General features: G+C 34.7%; 1 pseudogene; it reads left to right on the plus strand.

Annotated features, from left to right (window-relative positions):
- Positions 1–5,747: 5,747 nt before the first annotated feature.
- On the plus strand, positions 5,748–7,839 carry LOC124027428 (annotated as a pseudogene).
- Positions 7,840–19,187: the final 11,348 nt, after the last annotated feature.

A 19,187-nucleotide genomic window follows, 5' to 3' on the forward strand; every position in this document is an offset into this window, starting at 1 on the left:
CTCCACTACTCTTCACCAAATTCTTGTTGGTCAAGGCACCCTTCTTGAGCAACATGACCAAGCCCTGAAAACATTGCTGGAGAACATCAAGAAGTTTTCACAGAGCCTGTCTGACCTACAGGTCCGAACCTCCACCGAGAGTTCACAACCAGTCTCAAGTCCCTCTTCTCCGACCCAGGAGCCTTTTGATCTGACTCCTGAGCACTATGATGGTAATCTTGGTGCTTGCAGAGCCTTTCTTGTGCAATATTCACTAGTATTTGAGCAACAGCCCTACTCTTATGCTAGTGAATGAGCCAAGATGTATTTTTTAATTGGCTGCCTTTGGAGAGCAGCTCTTTCCTGGGCCACTGCGGTGTGGGAGAGACAGTCACCTATCTGCTTCACCTACAGTGTATTTACAGATGAGATGAGGAAGGTCTTTGACCATCCGGTCTGTGGAAAGGATGCTGCTAAACAACTTCTGTCCCTTCGTCAAGGCTCCCAGAGTGTGGCTGAAATGGTATGCGAGTTCCATATCCTCGCCGCAGAGAGCGGCTGGAATGACGAGGCCCTTCAGGGAGCATTCCGGGAAGTCACTCGCCGAGACCCTCAAGGACGAGTTGGTGTCCAGAGAGCAGCCTGATGGACATGACGAACTAATTTCTCTCACTATCCACATTGACAACCATCTCCGTGAGCGTCGCAGGGAGAGGGGAGGTAGGGTTGCATGTCCCATAACATCTGCTTCAGTGCCTTGCTCACTTTCTCAGACTGCATCACATCTCCAGGCATGTTCTAATCCTGAACCCATGCAGCTCTGCCGTCTATCTCCAGAGGAGAGGCAGCGGCGTATGTGTACTAGGAGCTGTCTATATTGTGGCCAGGTTGGTCACCTGGTCTCCACTTGTTCTCTGTGTCCAGCAAAAGAGGGGGCTCAGCAGTAGTGGGGGATATGCTGTTGAGCCAACTCGCCTGCCCATCATCTCCCAGACCCCTGCTTGAGTCCAACCTTGTGTGGCAGAATCAGGCTTTTCCTCTCCCTGCTCTCATCTATTCAGGAGCCGACGAGAGCTTTCTGGACTGAGGGGTTGTTAATCAGTTGGGTCTGGAGACTGTTTCGCTCAATTCACCTGGATGCCAACGCTCTCAATGGAAAGCTACTCTTATGTGTTTTGGAGAGAACTGTTCCTGTTATCCTGCGTCTCTCTGGAAATCACCAGGAAAAGATCAGTTTCCACATAATTGACTTTTCTCACTCACTTCTGGTTCTAGGCCATCCCATGGTTACAGCTACACAACCCACAGATTGACCGGTCCACCGGAAGGGTAACTACTTGGAGTACATTTTGACATTCTATTTGTCTACATTCTGCCCATCCTCCTGCCTTGTTTGCACCCCAGTCCATTCCAGAACCCCCAGACCTGTATTCTGTTCCTCTGCTCCTGTATTCAGTAAGCACCCCACCCCATCTCTGCCTCCTCACCGGACATACGACTGTGCTATCAAACTTCAGCCTTGACCTCCTCTCCCTAGTAGCAGGTTGTATAACCTCTTTCGCCCCCGAGCATGAAGCCATGGAAGAATACATCCAGGAATCCCTGGCTGTTGGACATATCAGGCCATATTCCTCTCCAGTGGGAGCGGGTTTATTTTGTAAAGAAGAAGGATGGGTCACTGACGCTGTGCATAGACTTACGTGGGTTGAATAGTATCACTGTGAGGAACAAGTATCCCTTGCCACTTATCAGTGCTGCTTTTGCCCCCCCTCCATGGTGCCACAGTGTTTACTAAACTTGACCTCCGGAATGCCTACCTTCTTGTCCACATCAGAGAAGGGGATGAGTGAACAACGGCGTTCAGCACACAACTTGGACATTTAGAGTATTTGGTTATGCCTTTTGGTCTCACTAACGCCCCTGTTGTTTTTCAGAGCCTGGTCAGTTAATGATGTCCTGAGGGATGTCATTGGGTGTTTTGTTTTTGTCTATGTGGATGACATTCTTATTTTTTCGAATGACCTTGAGGCTCACAAGCAACACATCCACCAAGTTCTCCAAAGGCTATTGGAGAATAAGCTATTTGTTAACCTCACTAGGGTAGGGGGCACTATTTTCACCTCCGGATAAAAAGTGTGCCCTGCTACTCAGGCCCAGAAGCTAGGATATGCATATAATTAGTAGATTTGGATAGAAAACACTCCAACGTTTCTAAAACTGTTACAATAATCTCTGTGAGTATAAGAGAACTGAAATGGCATGCGACAACCTGAGTAAAATCCATCCAGTAAGTACCATTACTTTGAAATGGCTGTTTTTCCAATGAAAGCCTATCTACCATTTAAAGGGATAGGACCCAGATTCTGTTCCCTATGGCTTCCACTAGTTGTGAGCATTCTTTAGACATTGTTTCAGGCTTTTATTCTGAAAAATGAGGGAGAATGACAGCATTGAGTGAGTGGACCCTGGGATGTCCTCAGAGCTCTTTACTGCGTGTGACCGAGAGCCTTTCTTGTTTTCCTTTTATATTGACAAAGCTTTTGTCCGGTTGAAATATGATTGATTATTTAGGCTAAAAACAACCTGAGGATTGATTAGAAACATGGTTTGACATGTTTCTACAAACTTTACGGATACTATTTGGAATTTTTGTCTGCCTTTTGTGACCAGATACTTACTTACACTCTCCTCTCTCTCTCTCTCTCTCTCTCTCTCTCTCTCTCTCTCTCTCTCTCTCTCTCTCTCTCTCTCTCTCTCTCTCTCTCTCTCTCTCTCTCTCTCTCTCTCTCTCTCTCTCTCAAGTTCTGTGAGGTGGAAGGTTTTCCTTTGTTCTCTATGAAAATTTACTCTCTCTATACTCTATACCATGAGGAGATCCTCAGGAATTTACGACATCTCTCTGACCACAGCAGCCTAGTTGAAGGAGGAAAGGGGGAGGTAGGGAGAGGGAGATGGGGCTTGCCACTCCCAAAGAGGGCAACGTCATGACATCAGGTATGTCTCCCTTTGAGTGTGTTCTGGGTTACCAACCTCCCTTGATCCCTGCCCAAGAGGTCTAAGTAGAGGTGCCCTCAGTCCAGGACCACAAGAGCCGCTGTCGTCGCACCTGAAGGAGGGACCGGACTGCCCTTCTTCGTGCCTCCGCCACGACCCAATTCCAAGCTAACTGTCGCCGTGCTTCAGCCCCAGTCTACACTCCAGGCCAAAAGGTGTGGCTTTCATCTAAGGACTTGTCCCTGAAGGTGTTTTCCAAAAAACGATCTCCCCGATTCATAGGCCCCTTTGAGATTGATCGTGTCATAAACCTCCCTACAGTTAATCTGAAACTACCAGACTCTCTCAAGATTCACCCCATCTTCCATGTATCCTTAATCAAACCAGTCTTCTCCAGTCCCCTGTCCCCTCCTGCAGCTGCTCCTCCACCCCCTTGGCTCATCGACGACGATCCTGCCTATGCCGTCCGGCGGCTTTTGGATGTGCGCTGTCGGGGTCGCGGTTGGCAGTATCTGGTGGACTGGGAGGGATACAGGCCTGAGGAGCGCTGCTGGATGCCCCATCATCACATTCTGGATCCCTCCTTCTTACAGGATTTTCATACCTCACACCCAGAAAAGCCGGGTCATGCACCAGGTGGCATCCATAGAGGGGGGGGGGGGGTACTGTCACATCTGCTCCTGCTAGACCCTCTGGTGTTCATCTGGTGTCTTCTTGACCTACAGTTACTCCCCCTGGATGCTTCCCCCCCCCCCCGGACTTCCTGACGGCCCGCCCCCAGGTGGTAAAGGTAGGTAACAACACATCCACCACGCTGCTCCTCAACACAGGGGCCTCCTTGGGGTCCATGCTCAGCCCCCTCCTGTACTCCTTGTTCACTCATGACTGCACGGCCAGGCACGACTCCAACACCATCATTACATTTGCCGATGACACAACAGTGGTAGGCCTGATCACCGACAACAACGAGACAGCCAAAGGGAGGGGGGGTTGGATGGGCACGGGTGGGGGTGCTCCCTACCCAACCGAGACCCCCTGCTACCCCGTAATGGCATTAAAAACCTTTTTAAAAATGTGTCTTTTCGATTTCGGAGAAAAGGCCGAAATCGAAAAGACACGATTTAGGAGAAAAGGCCACGTCGTGATTGATGATGTTTTATACATTTGCAATATGATTCCATTCGCCCTCTTTTGGGATTTACCGGGACAGAGGAAAAATGACCAACATTTGAACATTTTATAAAACGGAATCTGAATGTCCGAGAGACTTCGTTTGATAACTTTCTGGAAGATCTGGCCCTGCTGTTTTCATCCAGTCCCCAACGTTTATGGGAAGCTTGTCAGGGTCTTCACCTGGGGGAACCTTGTTTGCTTTCCTGTGGGCAGAGTGGAGAGACCTGACAATAGAGGTTAGTTATTTCAAAATCCGCTGCTGCGCATTTTCATGAGGACAAGGGGCAAGTATTCCACCCAGCTCATTGTTGTAGAATGACAGACTTTTTCAAGCCCCCCTTTGATCACTTCATTAGCCCTCTGTTATCCCATTACTCTGCGGGTGATGGATGGACACAAACTTCTGGTCTACACCTATCATTTTGGCCACTTGGGCAACCAAATCTCCTATGAGACGGGTGCCATTGTCTGCAGACAAAACCTCAGGCACACCGAACCTGGGTTTAATTTCCCTGACTAGCAATTTTGCAACTGTTCGCGCATCGCAGCTTGGGGTGGGAAATGCTTCCACCCACCTGGTGAACCTGTCAATTATCACCAGGCAGCATCTCATTCTTTCTTTTCACTCTACCATGTCTATGAAATTCATAGCAAGATGGACAAAAGGTAATTTTGGAGTGGAGAACTTCCCTGGTTGCAGTGGATTTCCCTTGTCTACGTTATATAACAAACATGTCGCACAACGGTAAATGAACTGTTTGATGTGCAGATTCAAATTTGGGCAAAACCATTGGGCCGAAATGTTCTCCACCATATCCCCCTTTGACAAATGGCTCACACCATGAGCCAATCAGCAAGCAGTAGAGATCATGGTTGACGGAAAACAGGGCATAACAGACAAAAGATGTAGACATAAGCAAAACCTAGGACACAGAGCACACCCTCTCTCCCTCCACACTTGCTGAGTCTCACATATAGTTGCAAGAAAAAGTATGTGAACCCTTTAGAATTACCTACATACATTTGTCTAAAAATGTGATCTTATCTTCCTCTAAGTCACAGCAATAGACAAACACAGTGTGCTTAAACTACTAACACACAAATGATTGCATTTGTCTTGTCTATATTGAATACATAATTTAAACATTCACAGTGTAGGTTGGAAAAAGTATGTGAACCCCGAGGCTAATGACTTCTCCAAAAAACAAATTGGAGTCAGGAGTCAGCTAACCTGGAGTCCAATCAATGAGACGAGATTGGAGATGTTGGTTAGAGCTGCCCTGCAATATAAAAAACACTCACAAAATGTGACTTTGTTATTCACATGAAGACCTAAGTAGACCTAAGATTAATAATTGTTGACTTGCATAAGCTGGAAAGGGTTGTGAAAGGGATTTGGGGAATGGGGAGGATTTATAATAGTTTTCTTAGTAGTACAGGATTAGATAGGAGAATTAAGTTTCACTTAATGTTTGTTTCATTATTCATTTAGTCTGTAAACTGTGATTGACTACACACTCCAGTACAGTAGGTGGCAACATGCACCTCTAACATTTGTTTGTGGATGTAATGATGGGCATAATATTACAGAAGAAGAAGGATAAGCGAAAGGGAAAGTGTCAGACTCGAGAGTTAGAAACTGTTTTGTGAGGCTACCGCAAAAGCAGTGAACATTTCTGAATCATGTGCAAACTGTCTGTCTTTTTGTTTGTTCTTTCCTTTTCCACCATTGTCAACGCAGGTAAGATGGACTATCTACTTTCTCTCAACTCATTGAAAGATTTGTTGTGTTATAAAAATGTTAAACAAAACGTTTGGGATTATAGGTTATCTGCATTTTTGTCAAAAGTGAGTGATTGACATAGCATTGCTCTGTTCAATATTCTCTACCTAGAGAGTACTCTAAATACCCCAATTCATGTTGTTGAGTTCAAAAGAGTACAAGATCAAAATAGCTGACACCAGGCAGCTGCACAGATAGGGCTCTACCCCTTCCATTGTCCAAAGTCTCCTGCCCTTTTGGGTGGTGGTATAATTTCCCCCCAAATATTATTTTTTAGTGGAAATGTTTTGTCACTGTTGTTCAGACCTTGTGTCAACAACTTCGCTACCCCCCCACCCCATCCATTGGTTGCTCCTATTGATATGCTCTGTACAGAGCTTGCACACATGCCCAGTTGTGCCCTTTTCCCCTCCAGTCTGCCCTGCACAGAGAATGAGTGAGCCCGGTATCCAAACATGCATGACTTGAGAGATGTGGTCACTGGTCGAGTGTGTGTAGCTGACTACCTAGTTCAAATATCAACAGTACAGCCACAGCAGCATAACATTTCATTATCACTTGATAACCCTTGATTTTGCCTACACCATCATCAATATTCAGTCTGATTGGCTGATACTCACAGCAGAGAGAGGCAGAAAGAAAGTTCAATCACAATCAGTGTAAAATAAATAGAGTTTGCTAACTAGTATATTTACATCAATCATCAACATCAATGATCAGCTGATAGCCCACCCTCTTTCTCAATCATGTCTTTAGGAGGCACTAACTATCTTAATTACAATTTGTGATGATGAGTGAAAGCCAAATATCTTAGCAGATAAAACCTTATAGTCCCAGGCTCTCGAAATGTCCATAACTGTATAATATCACTCCTCTCCCAGGTTCAGGATCACATTCTCTGTGGGCACTTGCAAATTACATCATCGGGGAGACGCCTTTCCCTGAGTTTACGGTTGTGGTGATGTTAGATGACATCCATGTGGCTTACTATGACTCCAACGATAAACAGCCTGTCTACAGGGGACCTAAACAAACAGGAAAAATACATGATGAATTATTTCAGGACGGAGATTATGTGTTTGGAATTATGTACCACCACATGAAAGGCAGATCATTTCACCTGAAGCACCACTTTAATCTCACAGGAGGTGTTCAAGTTCAGCAAAGAATGTCTGGCTGTGAGATGTTGGACAACGGTGAACCTGCTCTGATCATGGAAAAAGACACTTTCAATGCCATTTATACAGATCAAACGTTATATTACAACATGACACATTTTACATACGATGCTGGGAAACTACGACCAGGATATGATGGGGTGAGGAGAGAATATCTTAGAACACTTTTTGGGAATGTTTTCCTTCCCATTTGCATCAGAACACTGAAGACAATCCTGAAGAGGGAGAAGAACGTTGTGATGCGTAAAGTTCCTCCCAGACTCAGGTTGATAAAGAAAGAGGTTTCTGGAGAGTTTCAGGTGAGTTGCCTGGCGTTTGGTTTCTACCCCGCCACATCAACATGACCCTGCTGAGAGACGGCCAGCCAGTGGCAGAACAGGAGCTGACAGGGGGAGGTTCTGCCTAGTGGAGACGGGACCTACCAGCTGAGGAAGAGTCTGGAGGTCAGTACTGAGGAGCTAAAGAAGAGACACAACTACACCTGCACTGCCTCTCACCTCAGTCTAGACAACAAGCTGGATGTCAGTTGGGAGTCTGGGGCAGAGAGAGTTCACCTATCCACCCTCTCAGTTCTACTGGTGATGCTGCTGGTTGTTATTCTATTGGGCATTTTCATTTGTGTCAAAAGGAGGAGACGCACCGCATCGCAGACTTAGTCTCAACTTGCCAAGGTTGATGCAAAAGTGGAGGAGTAAATTAACCTGTCTTCAGATTCTAAGACATAAGGAACAGCGCATATCCAAATCAAATCAAATCAAATTTATTTATATAGCCCTTCGTACATCAGCTGATATCTCAAAGTGCTGTACAGAAACCCAGCCTAAAACCCCAAACAGCAAACAATGCAGGTGTAAAAGCACGGTGGCTAGGAAAAACTCCCTAGAGTACTTCTGATACTGAATGTGTTGTCTTTTGCAGATCATCATTCTAACAAGTTGTCCTATTATAATGTGAGCACATAAGCTGCCGGCGGGCCCAGTTATACAGGAAAGCTCAACTCGTGCTCTGCCTCTACAGTCCGAGTAGCTATTCCTCACGCACCTAGAACCTAACGCTTCAATATAGTATAAATGTTTATGATGATAGATGCTTGGCTGCCATTTGACATATATTAACATTATCCTATTTCTGTCATATGTTGGGTACAGTCGGCGCTTGCCTTTGTTGGTAATTATTGCAATAGCATGTTCAAAAGGTTTAAACCAGTTCGCAATTGTTTTATTTCATTCTTTGCCCAAATTAAGTTCCAACTGTAATGCTGTGTTTGCCGCCAATATAATAGCATGCTCATATATTCCCTATGAACAACTTCTTGACTTACTTTTGATATTATCTTAATAAAGTGTAGCAACTTTTGTGAAGGTTTGGTGTGGTGTGGCTATTATTGAACTTTAGCTGCTGCAGGTGTATGATATGAAGGCAGTGCACCCTGGTGCTCCAACTGACTCAGACAGTTGAACTTGAGGTGAGGAACTGTTTCAGGCCTACCAGAGTTACTCCTATAATCTAACAAAATAATGTTTACCTTTATACTAAATATTCTGATCTAAAATAAACAAATTAACCTCCTGTAAGTCTATATCTGTATAGCAAAAATATATATTTAAAAAATATCTGTATATGTCACCTTAGTTCCTTTTTTATGTCTCTATTTTAGTTTGGTCAGGGTGTGAGTTGGTGTGGGTATTCTGTGTTGTTCTATGTTTTTGTATTTCTGTGTTTGTCCTGGTATGGTTCCCAATCAGAGGCAGCTGTTTATCGTTGTCTCTGATTGAGAACCATACTTAGGCAGCCTGTTTTCCCACTATGATTTGTGGGTCTTTGTATTAGTTACCAGACGGAACTGTTTCGGTTGTTCTTTTTGTTTACTTTGTAGTGTTCAGTGTAATAAAATGCCGAACACTTACCACGCTGCATATTGGTCCGATCCTTCCTACTCCTCCACAGAAGAGGAGAAAAACTGTTACAGTATAGCATACACAGTAGCCACTTGGCATAAAGAAATGCATGTTGGTGTTGCAGCATGCTACCGGCATATCACTCTCTCGATCTCTCTGGGGATAGGCCTAAGCTTCTTTTCCTTTACACAGACTATATATTTGTTTATACTAATATCATACAGTGGACACGTAAGTCTATAGGACTATGCATGCAATGCCTTGATGCATTTAGTGCTCAAATCCCAGACAGCTGAACCATGAGGTGGACAATTATTGTTTTAGGAAAGGAGCTTAAAAAACAATTTTAAAAAGGCTATCAAGTTTTGCATATGTGACACACCCAAACACAATAAATAGTGTTTTTGTAAAGTATTATAAACTGTTTTGAAGGACATGTAAATGTGTTTCATTTGGCCAACATCCCTCCGTTATTGATGGCACTGGCTGCGCCATCTCAACTGTCAGGTAAATTAAAATATTCCTGGTCATGTTGTCTGGCTCCAAATTTTCCTAGTGGAAACCCTAACATTTTCATATTGTTAATATGCAGATTTTAGAATATTCGCATGAAAATCTGTAGCCAATTGGATTCAAACCTAGCTACAGACACCCTAAAGACTGGCATGTGCACTAATACAGTGTCACTTGGATTATGCCTGCAGATCATAGTTCACCAGCAGCCCCAGACATTTAAAGAAAAAACTACAGATTAGGATTGACTATTTTCCCTGTATTTTACAAATATTCCATCCCAAGAACAATCACTTTTCTCCCTAGTAACCCGGTATTTCCCACCCAAAGATATTTTATGAGCCCAATGAGTCATTATCCAATACATAGCCTATGATAGGCTACTGCACATCATGTACGACAGAAAACCGTAAAAGCCCATAGATGTAGCTATGCTCCAGTAAGCTAATATTTTTTTTGTGTGGACTGTATTACTGTAATGTATTATATGGATGTTGATGTTGATGTTATATGTATTATATGGATGTTGATGTGGATGTTATATGTATTATATGGATGTTGATGTTATATGTATTATATGGATGTTGATGTTGATGTTATATGTATTATATGGATGTTGATGTTGATGTTATATGTATTATATGGATGTTGATGTTGATGTTATATGTATTATATGGATGTTGATGTTATATGTATTATATGGATTATATGGATTTGATGTTATATGTATTATATGGATGTTGATGTTGATGTTATATGTATTATATGGATGTTGATGTTATATGTATTAAATGGATGTTGATGTTGATGTTATATGTATTATATGGATGTTGATGTTGATGTTATATGTATTATATGGATGTTGATGTTGATGTTATATGTATTATATGGATGTTGATGTTGATGTTATATGTATTATATGGATGTTGATGTTATATGTATTATATGGATGTTGATGTTATATGTATTATATGGATGTTGATGTTATATGTATTATATGGATGTTGATGTTGATGTTATATGTATTATATGGATGTTGATGTTGATGTTATATGTATTATATGGATGTTGATGTTATATGTATTATATGGATGTTGATGTTGATGTTATATGTATTATATGGATGTTGATGTTATATGTATTAAATGGATGTTGATGTTGATGTTATATGTATTATATGGATGTTGATGTTGATGTTATATGTATTATATGGATGTTGATGTTGATGTTATATGTATTATATGGATGTTGATGTTGATGTTATATGTATTATATGGATGTTGATGTTATATGTATTATATGGATGTTGATGTTATATGTATTATATGGATGTTGATGTTGATGTTATATGTATTATATGGATGTTGATGTTATATGTATTAAATGGATGTTGATGTTGATGTTATATGTATTATATGGATGTTGATGTTGATGTTATATGTATTATATGGATGTTGATGTTGATGTTATATGTATTATATGGATATATGGATGTTGATGTTGATGTTATATGTATTATATGGATGTTGATGTTATATGTATTATATGGATGTTGATGTTATATGTATTATATGGATGTTGATGTTGATGTTATATGTATTATATGGATGTTGATGTTATATGTATTATATGGATGTTGATGTTATATGTATTATATGGATGTTGATGTTGATGTTATATGTATTATATGGATGTTGATGTTATATGTATTAAATGGATGTTGATGTTGATGTTATATGTATTATATGGATGTTGATGTTGATGTTATATGTATTATATGGATGTTGATGTTGATGTTATATGTATTATATGGATGTTGATGTTGATGTTATATGTATTATATGGATGTTGATGTTATATGTATTATATGGATGTTGATGTTATATGTATTATATGGATGTTGATGTTGATGTTATATGTATTATATGGATGTTGATGTTGATGTTATATGTATTATATGGATGTTGATGTTATATGTATTATATGGATGTTAATGTTATATGTATTATGTGGATGTTGATGTTATATGTATTATATGGATGTTGATGTTATATGTATTATATGGATGTTGATGTTGATGTTATATGTATTATATGGATGTTGATGTTATATGTATTAAATGGATGTTGATGTTGATGTTATATGTATTATATGGATGTTGATGTTGATGTTATATGTATTATATGGATGTTGATGTTGATGTTATATGTATTATATGGATGTTGATGTTATATGTATTATATGGATGTTGATGTTGATGTTATATGTATTATATGGATGTTGATGTTGATGTTATATGTATTATATGGATGTTGATGTTATATGTATTATATGGATGTTGATGTTATATGTATTATATGGATGTTGATGTTGATGTTATATGTATTATATGGATGTTGATGTGGATGTTATATGTATTATATGGATGTTGATGTTGATGTTATATGTATTATATGGATGTTGATGTTGATGTTATATGTATTATATGGATGTTGATGTTATATGTATTATATGGATGTTGATGTTATATGTATTATATGGATGTTGATGTTGATGTTATATGTATTATATGGATGTTGATGTTATATGTATTATATGGATGTTGATGTTATATGTATTATATGGATGTTGATGTTATATGTATTATATGGATGTTGATGTTATATGTATTATATGGATGTTGATGTTGATGTTATATGTATTATATGGATGTTGATGTTATATGTATTATATGGATGTTGATGTTGATGTTATATGTATTATATGGATGTTGATGTTATATGTATTATATGGATGTTGATGTTATATGTATTATATGGATGTTGATGTTATATGTATTATATGGATGTTGATGTTATATGTATTATATGGATGTTGATGTTGATGTTATATGTATTATATGGATGTTGATGTTGATGTTATATGTATTATATGGATGTTGATGTTGATGTTATATGTATTATATGGATGTTGATGTTGATGTTATATGTATTATATGGATGTTGATGTTATATGTATTATATGGATGTTGATGTTGATGTTATATGTATTATATGGATGTTGATGTTGATGTTATATGTATTATATGGATGTTGATGTTATATGTATTATATGGATGTTGATGTTGATGTTATATGTATTATATGGATGTTGATGTTGATGTTATATGTATTATGTGGATGTTGATGTTATATGTATTATATGGATGTTGATGTTATATGTATTATATGGATGTTGATGTTGATGTTATATGTATTATATGGATGTTGATGTTGATGTTATATGTATTATATGGATGTTGATGTTGATGTTATATGTATTATATGGATGTTGATGTTGATGTTATATGTATTATATGGATGTTGATGTTGATGTTATATGTATTATATGGATGTTGATGTTGATGTTATATGTATTATATGGATGTTGATGTTATATGTATTATATGGATGTTGATGTTATATGTATTATATGGATGTTGATGTTATATGTATTATATGGATGTTGATGTTGATGTTATATGTATTATATGGATGTTGATGTTGATGTTATATGTATTATATGGATGTTGATGTTATATGTATTATATGGATGTTGATGTTATATGTATTATATGGATGTTGATGTTAATGTTATATGTATTATATGGATGTTGATGTTATATGTATTATGTTGATGTTGATGTTATATGTATTATATGGATGTTGATGTTGATGTTATATGTATTATATGGATGTTGATGTTGATGTTATATGTATTATATGGATGTTGATGTTGATGTTATATGTATTATATGGATGTTGATGTTGATGTTATATGTATTATATGGATGTTGATGTTGATGTTATATGTATTATATGGATGTTGATGTTGATGTTATATGTATTATATGGATGTTGATGTTATATGTATTATATGGATGTTGATGTTATATGTATTATATGGATGTTGATGTTATATGTATTATATGGATGTTGATGTTATATGTATTATATGGATGTTGATGTTATATGTATTATATGGATGTTGATGTTATATGTATTATATGGATGTTGATGTTATATGTATTATATGGATGTTGATGTTATATGTATTATATGGATGTTGATGTTATATGTATTATATGGATGTTGATGTTATATGTATTATATGGATGTTGATGTTGATGTTATATGTATTATATGGATGTTGATGTTATATGTATTATATGGATGTTGATGTTGATGTTATATGTATTATATGGATGTTGATGTTGATGTTATATGTATTATATGGATGTTGATGTTGATGTTATATGTATTATATGGATGTTGATGTTGATGTTATATGTATTATATGGATGTTGATGTTGATGTTATATGTATTATATGGATGTTGATGTTATATGTATTATATGGATGTTGATGTTGATGTTATATGTATTATATGGATGTTGATGTTGATGTTATATGTATTATATGGATGTTGATGTTGATGTTATATGTATTATATGGATGTTGATGTTGATGTTATATGTATTATATGGATGTTGATGTTATATGTATTATGTTGATGTTGATGTTATATGTATTATATGGATGTTGATGTTGATGTTATATGTATTATATGGATGTTGATGTTGATGTTATATGTATTATATGGATGTTGATGTTGATGTTATATGTATTATATGGATGTTGATGTTATATGTATTATATGGATGTTGATGTTGATGTTATATGTATTATATGGATGTTGATGTTATATGTATTATATGGATGTTGATGTTATATGTATTATATGGATGTTGATGTTATATGTATTATATGGATGTTGATGTTATATGTATTATATGGATGTTGATGTTATATGTATTATATGGATGTTGATGTTATATGTATTATATGGATGTTGATGTTGATGTTATATGTATTATATGGATGTTGATGTTATATGTATTATATGGATGTTGATGTTGATGTTATATGTATTATATGGATGTTGATGTTGATGTTATATGTATTATATGGATGTTGATGTTGATGTTATATGTATTATATGGATGTTGATGTTGATGTTATATGTATTATATGGATGTTGATGTTATATGTATTATATGGATGTTGATGTTGATGTTATATGTATTATATGGATGTTGATGTTGATGTTATATGTATTATATGGATGTTGATGTTGATGTTATATGTATTATATGGATGTTGATGTTGATGTTATATGTATTATATGGATGTTGATGTTGATGTTATATGTATTATATGGATGTTGATGTTGATGTTATATGTATTATATGGATGTTGATGTTGATGTTATATGTATTATATGGATGTTGATGTTATATGTATTATGTTGATGTTGATGTTATATGTATTATATGGATGTTGATGTTGATGTTATATGTATTATATGGATGTTGATGTTGATGTTATATGTATTATATGGATGTTGATGTTGATGTTATATGTATTATATGGATGTTGATGTTATATGTATTATATGGATGTTGATGTTAATGTTATATGTATTATATGGATGTTGATGTTGATGTTATATGTATTATATGGATGTTGATGTTATATGTATTATATGGATGTTGATGTTATATGTATTATATGGATGTTGATGTTGATGTTATATGTATTATATGGATGTTGATGTTGATGTTATATGTATTATATGGATGTTGATGTTATATGTATTATGTTGATGTTGATGTTATATGTATTATATGGATGTTGATGTTGATGTTATATGTATTATATGGATGTTGATGTTGATGTTATATGTATTATATGGATGTTGATGTTGATGTTATATGTATTATATGGATGTTGATGTTGATGTTATATGTATTATATGGATGTTGATGTTGATGTTATATGTATTATATGGATGTTGATGTTGATGTTATATGTATTATATGGATGTTGATGTTATATGTATTATATGGATGTTGATGTTATATGCATTATATGGATGTTGATGTTATATGTATTATATGGATGTTGATGTTATATGTATTATATGGATGTGATGTTATATGTATTATATGGATGTTGATGTTATATGTATTATATGGATGTTGATGTTGATGTTATATGTATTATATGGATGTTGATGTTATATGTATTATATGGATGTTGATATATGTATTATATGGATGTTGATGTTATATGTATTATATGGATGTTGATGTTGATGTTATATGTATTATATGGATGTTGATGTTATATGTATTATATGGATGTTGATGTTGATGTTATATGTATATGGATATGGATGTTGATGTTGATGTTATATGTATTATATGGATGTTGATGTTATATGTATTATATGGATGTTGATGTTATATGTATTATATGGATGTTGATGTTATATGTATTATATGGATGTTGATGTTGATGTTATATGTATTATATGGATGTTGATGTTATATGTATTATATGGATGTTGATGTTATATGTATTATATGGATGTTGATGTTATATGTATTATATGGATGTTGATGTTATATGTATTATATGGATGTTGATGTTGATGTTATATGTATTATATGGATGTTGATGTTATATGTATTATATGGATGTTGATGTTGATGTTATATGTATTATATGGATGTTGATGTTATATGTATTATATGGATGTTGATGTTATATGTATTATATGGATGTTGATGTTATATGTATTATATGGATGTTGATGTTGATGTTATATGTATTATATGGATGTTGATGTTATATGTATTATATGGATGTTGATGTTGATGTTATATGTATTATATGGATGTTGATGTTGATGTTATATGTATTATATGGATGTTGATGTTGATGTTATATGTATTATATGGATGTTGATGTTGATGTTATATGTATTATATGGATGTTGATGTTGATGTTATATGTATTATATGGATGTTGATGTTGATGTTATATGTATTATATGGATGTTGATGTTGATGTTATATGTATTATATGGATGTTGATGTTATATGTATTATGTTGATGTTGATGTTATATGTATTATATGGATGGATGTGATGTTGATGTTATATGTATTATATGGATGTTGATGTTGATGTTATATGTATTATATGGATGTTGATGTTGATGTTATATGTATTATATGGATGTTGATGTTGATGTTATATGTATTATATGGATGTTGATGTTGATGTTATATGTATTATATGGATGTTGATGTTATATGTATTATATGTTGATGTTGATGTTATATGTATTATATGGATGTTGATGTTATATGTATTATATGGATGTTGATGTTATATGTATTATATGGATGTTGATGTTGATGTTATATGTATTATATGGATGTTGATGTTATATGTATTATATGGATGTTGATGTTGATGTTATATGTATTATATGGATGTTGATGTTGATGTTATATGTATTATATGGATGTTGATGTTATATGTATTATATGGATGTTGATGTTATATGTATTATATGGATGTTGATGTTATATGTATTATATGGATGTTGATGTTGATGTTATATGTATTATATGGATGTTGATGTTATATGTATTATATGGATGTTGATGTTATATGTATTATATGGATGTTGATGTTATATGTATTATATGGATGATATGTTATATGTATTATATGGATGTTGATGTTGATGTTATATGTATTATATGGATGTTGATGTTATATGTATTATATGGATGTTGATGTTGATGTTATATGTATTATATGGATGTTGATGTTATATGTATTATATGGATGTTGATGTTATATGTATTATATGGATGTTGATGTTATATGTATTATATGGATGTTGATGTTGATGTTATATGTATTATATGGATGTTGATGTTATATGTATTATATGGATGTTGATGTTGATGTTATATGTATTATATGGATGTTGATGTTGATGTTATATGTATTATATGGATGTTGATGTTGATGTTATATGTATTATATGGATGTTGATGTTGATGTTATATGTATTATATGGATGTTGATGTTGATGTTATATGTATTATATGGATGTTGATGTTGATGTTATGTATTATATGGATGTTGATGTTGATGTTATATGTATTATATGGATGTTGATGTTATATGTATTATGTTGATGTTGATGTTATATGTATTATATGGATGTTGATGTTGATGTTATATGTATTATATGGATGTTGATGTTGATGTTATATGTATTATATGGATGTTGATGTTGATGTTATATGTATTATATGGATGTTGATGTTGATGTTATATGTATTATATGGATGTTGATGTTGATGTTATATGTATTATATGGATGTTGATGTTATATGTATTATACGGATGTTGATGTTATATGTATTATATGGATGTTGATGTTATATGTATTATATGGATGTTGATGTTGATGTTATATGTATTATATGGATGTTGATGTTATATGTATTATATGGATGTTGATGTTGATGTTATATGTATTATATGGATGTTGATGTTATATGTATTATATGGATGTTGATGTTATATGTATTATATGGATGTTGATGTTATATGTATTATATGGATGTTGATGTTATATGTATTATATGGATGTTGATGTTATATGTATTATATGGATGTTGATGTTGATGTTATATGTATTATATGGATGTTGATGTTATATGTATTATATGGATGTTGATGTTATATGTATTATATGGATGTTGATGTTGATGTTATATGTATTATATGGATGTTGATGTTGATGTTATATGTATTATATGGATGTTGATGTTATATGTATTATATGGATGTTGATGTTATATGTATTATATGGATGTTGATGTTATATGTATTATATGGATGTTGATGTTATATGTATTATATGGATGTTGATGTTGATGTTATATGTATTATATGGATGTTGATGTTATATGTATTATATGGATGTTGATGCTATATGTATTATATGGATGTTGATGTTATATGTATTATATGGATGTTGATGTTATATGTATTATATGGATGTTGATGTTATATGTATTATATGGATGTTGATGTTGATGTTATATATGTATTATATGGATGGATGTTGATGTTATATGTATTATATGGATGTTGATGTTATATGTATTATATGGATGTTGATGTTATATGTATTATATGGATGTTGATGTTATATGTATTATATGGATGTTGATGTTATATGTATTATATGGATGTTGATGTTATATGTATTATATGGATGTTGATGTTGATGTTATATGTATTATATGGATGTTGATGTTGATGTTATATGTATTATATGGATGTTGATGTTATATATGTATTATATGGATGTTGATGTTATATGTATTATATGGATGTTGATGTTGATGTTATATGTATTATATGGATGTTGATGTTGATGTTATATGTATTATATGGATGTTGATGTTATATGTATTATATGGATGTTGATGTTGATGTTATATGTATTATATGGATGTTGATGTTGATGTTATATGTATTATATGGATGTTGATGTTATATGTATTATATGGATGTTGATGTTATATGTATTATATGGATGTTGATGTTGATGTTATATGTGATGTTATATGTATTATATGGATGTTGATGTTGATTATATGTTATATATGTATTATATGGATGTTGATGTTATATGTATTATATGGATGTTGATGTTATATGTATTATATGGATGTTGATGTTATATG

The sequence above is a fragment of the Oncorhynchus gorbuscha genome, unplaced genomic scaffold (assembly GCF_021184085.1).
Source record: "Oncorhynchus gorbuscha isolate QuinsamMale2020 ecotype Even-year unplaced genomic scaffold, OgorEven_v1.0 Un_scaffold_3212, whole genome shotgun sequence".
In the NCBI taxonomy this organism is placed as follows: Eukaryota; Metazoa; Chordata; class Actinopteri; order Salmoniformes; family Salmonidae; genus Oncorhynchus; species Oncorhynchus gorbuscha.